The sequence below is a fragment of the Pinus tabuliformis genome, chromosome 4_2 (genome assembly GCF_031772625.1).
Source record: "Pinus tabuliformis cultivar Carrire ecotype Pingquan chromosome 4_2, CPIR1, whole genome shotgun sequence".
NCBI lineage: Eukaryota > Viridiplantae > Streptophyta > Pinopsida > Pinales > Pinaceae > Pinus > Pinus tabuliformis.
Window position 1 is genome coordinate 685,390,219 of NC_142304.1, and position 4,368 is coordinate 685,394,586.

The following is a 4,368-nucleotide window of genomic DNA, read 5'->3' on the forward strand; positions in this document are numbered from 1 at the left end:
CCTTCGAAACGCTTTTTCTCTGCATCAAAGAAGTAGATAAACGATGCTTCAATCAATCTCCGGTCTAGCTTGTGAACGTGACACTTGACTTGTAGATTGTCTTGCCCCAATACATGTATCAAGTTCAGATCTGATGGTTGATGGTGGACAACGATCAAACATAAGAAGGCTGAAATCATTCATCGGGAGACTCCATTCACTGAAAAATCCAGAAATCAATGCTTCATGTTGACTCCACTACAGGAAGATCAGTAGCTTTAAGATTTTCATGGAACAGGTTGCAAGAAGATACGCTCCCATGAGCTGAGATCACATTCCATGTTTTCCGAAAAAAATTCCTAAGGTGGATTGGCTTCAGAATTTTCCTATGTTCAGAAATATCAAAGGTAATGACGCTGCTCTTCATCTGGTGAAATTTCACATCCATGTGCATAAATTAAAGATCGTTTTTCCTGAAGACTATTTGATGAAAATATTTATGGCTACTCTGGAAGATGAAGCCCGATCTTGCAATGAAAGTTTTCCATCTGCTTCTATTTACTTTTTAAAGGATTTTCATACCATGTTCTTTGAAAAGTATAAAGAATCTTATCCATCCTTAATTTTAGTTTAGAACTGTTGTAGCCATGTTCATAGTTTTATTGAAAATCTTGAGAATTTTTATGGGGATAATGAATTGATGGACGGAGAAATCATGGAGGCTTTGTACGAGAATCCAATTCAGCAACATGAACAGAACCTAGAGGATTCCCATCAAGATGCTCAGGAAAATTTGCAGCAGGATCAAGATCTTGGTACAATGGAAAATGATGAAAGAGAAGGTTTTGTTTCAGATCTGTCCATAGAAGAAGATGATATGCAGGAAAGTCAAGTTTCAATTTCAGAAGTTGATAAAGTCAAGTCAGCTATTTCAGATCTAGATTCAGATAGTGACGATCAAGAATACCTTGTGTTGAATCCCATGAAGGAGAGCTCTGCTGTTGAGATCGTTCTCAGTTCATTAGAACACAACCTTCATGAGGAGGTAATCCAGTGAGTTCATGAAAAACAGAATGAGATCTTTGTTCGAGTAAGTGATAAATCTTCTTTCAATAATTCAGTGATAAACGATAATTTGGTTGCCATGTCATATGAAGACAATTACTGTTTGAGCAAAAGAAAACAAAAAGCATTATCTCCTTTGTCTGAAGATGAGATAGATCAACTCTTGAAAGGTCATGTTACAACCCAAGCTAAAGCAGATTTGTAGTGCACACATGGTCAAGAAAGTGTTGGTGAAACTTCTTCCTCTTTTGAAAATGATGACGGTCTTGTAATCAGTTTTATAGATCAGCAAACAGATAATATTTTCTTTCACAAAGATGATAAGGTTGTCATGTTTGATAATCTTGAAGATTGTTTTTTGTTCAAGAATGACCTAGACCATGAAGTTGAGGAATATGAGCTTGAGAGAGACAATATGCCAGGATTTCTCATGGTCAAGGAGCCTACAGCTAACACTCAGATGGCAAAAGCACATACCTCTTTGTGCATTCCTATCCCTCGGAAATCAATTGTTCTTTCAGATCAAAATGGAGGGAGTACTTGTATTTTTGCAGCTGGATCTCAAGATAAGCCAGTGCTTCAGGATTTTCAAGATCCCTTCAGCATTCTTCTACAAGCATTAGAAAAGATAAATATTTCCTGGTTCATTATCATAAGCTTTGGTTTCAGTGGTTATTTTGAGTTGCTTACAGGTTCATTGTTCCGCCTGCTCGAGAAAAGTGAGAGCAGAAATTTGGTATGTAGCCATCTACTGGATTGGTTACATTGGAAAGCTCGTTACACATGATTGTACATATTTCATTAGTATGTAGGTGGTTGTCATCATTATTTGAAATATTGATGGACTGCTACCCTTCAATAAGCTTTGTAATTTCTTGTTTTAGTTAAGTCACTCATGAGTCATTTGTGAGTCAAGTTTTAGTTAGATAAATTAAGTCAAAAGTCTTGTGTGGATTTCTCAAAATAATGGACTCCATAGCCCAATGGATGAAGGCACTATTTGCCCTCCCAAAGATCTGTAGTTCTTGGCACCTCCAAGGAGCTACCATCCCCATTGGAGCCAATGTTACAATCAGTCTTTACATCCCTCCGTCAGAGATCATTTTTATTTTTGCATTTCATTTTTAGGTGTCTCGCTCGATTCACTCAGTTGCATTCTGCTAGGGGCATGCCATAATCTGATGGAAGGGCCTTGTCAATCATTACCCCTCATGACTTATCCTGCTGGCTCAGGATTGTTCATCAAATCAATTTTAAGGTCATTTACAGTCCTGTTTGATGTCTAGGTCAGCAAAGAGTTATTTTAGTCATTAGGTCTAGGGTTTAATGCCAGCAGGCCAGAGGGAGGATCAGAATAAGTTTTCATCGCAAAATTTCGTTGTTATATTGCTTGATCATGACTTGTCTTCAAAACCCTGTTTTGAAGACAGTCGTCATTTTGTTCTTTGTAATAAATGTCATGTACATTTTTCAAGTTTCCAGTTGTCAAAATCTCTAGGCGCAACCCTGGTCATCCTTTGCCATATTCAAAATCAGTCATCCCTGCAAAATTTGACAAAATTTTCATCATTCAAGTTCAAAAGTCATAGGAAACAAAGGAACAAAGTTTGTTTTAAAATGTGAAAAGAACCGATGCCAATTTTAAAACATTACAAAAGTGGGTCTTTACAAAGAAAAAATCAAAGCCATGTCTTTATGAAGATATCCCTATATGTATCAATGTCATTTGCATTCAAGATATCATTTGAAAACTGACTCAAGCTGTGAAAGGGCGAAGCTGTTATTTCGAAAACTAAGACTGTGTTTATGAGTCTACGCGGTGCATTGGGTAAGCGCGCGATGCACATAGGCTACGCGACGCATTGGGAGGTTTGCCACAACATTTTTCCTTTGGCGCGACACATCAAGGAGACGCGGCGCATAGAGCCTCAAAGACAAAAATTCATCACAACTTCAATAAAATCAAAACAATTTCATTTCTTCTGCTCCAAGCAGGCTTTTCGAATTCGATGGAACTTCAAAACTAAACGTATCGGATATGGTTTTGTCTCCTATGCAAGAGATAGGACATCAAAAGTGCCTTGCATTTAGTGCTGATGGATCTAAGCTTGCTACTGGAGGAGAGGATGAACACCTTCGCATCTTTGAATGACCCAGCTTGCAAGCTTTACTGGATCAACCAAAAACCCACAGTTCATTTAAAGACTTAGATTTCAGCCTGGACTCAGTTTTTCTTGCTTCAACATCAAATAACAGCCCTACAAGAGTATGGGACATCATAAAGGCTACACCATTAGCTACTTTAACAGGTGATCAGGGTGAGAGTATTGACTTTTGTAGATTTTCTCGAGATGGAACCAAGCCATTCCTTTTCTGCATTATAACAACAGGAAATTAACTATAGTCTAATTCAGGTGGAAAATCAAGAATTGCAGTCTGGGACATTACTACATGGAGAAAGTTAAGAGGGAAGAAATTTCTAGAAAATTCGATCACTACATTTGGCATCAGTCGGAATGGAAAATTCCTTTCTATAGAAAGCACCAAGGGAGATATCTCTATAGTTGATGTGCGACAAACGCAAGTGTAGCATTCTATTAAAAGAGCTCGCCCTGGTGCGGTTATCACATCAATAGAATTTGCCTCTAATGGAAGAGCTTTATTGTTAGTATCACCTAAATGGGCCGCAAGAGTTAATCCAATTCCTTGTGAAAGAGATTGGAAAGATTGGGAGATATATCTGTTATTGCTCACAATGGTCTTAATTTCTGTCATTTTGTTCTACATATTTGTTTTTGAGCATTCAGATTCGTTTTGGAATTTTCCTCTGGGAAGGAAACAGCCTGCAAGACCTCCCATTGAAGCAATTCTTGGCGATCTGATGATCAGAATATCTCGTGAAAGATGATGGCACCCAAAACTCTCTATGGAATCAGTTTTTCACCTCATATTTATGTTGTGTGTGTTTAAAGGGAGAAATTGCAGCTGGGATCATTCATTGACAATACGATTTCCCCTTTATTAAAGGCAAAATCTTAGTTCAAAACCATTTTTATTAAGAATTAGTTTTTATTCAAACGACAAAAAGGAAAGCGAACAGTCAAAGACCGAACGCCTAAATTTAAAACGAAGACATCTACCATAGCAGAGAAATAGGATTGGATGGTCTATTTTTGTTTTCAGTTGCGATTCAGAAGGTCTGCGCTACAGGTTCTGCCTACTCATTGGTCATCAAACAGATTTCATATTGAATGCTGCTCCCTTTCAGAACAAATGGTTGGCTCTTCAGCTTTTGTTTGTTAATGATGATTAAACAATTCCTTA

At 37.7% G+C, this 4,368-nt stretch overlaps 1 pseudogene; it reads left to right on the forward strand.

The window, feature by feature from the left end:
* The first annotated feature begins 2,027 nt into the window (after nucleotides 1-2,027).
* LOC149171305 (SEC12-like protein 1 pseudogene) lies at nucleotides 2,028-3,952 on the forward strand (annotated as a pseudogene).
* Nucleotides 3,953-4,368: the final 416 nt, after the last annotated feature.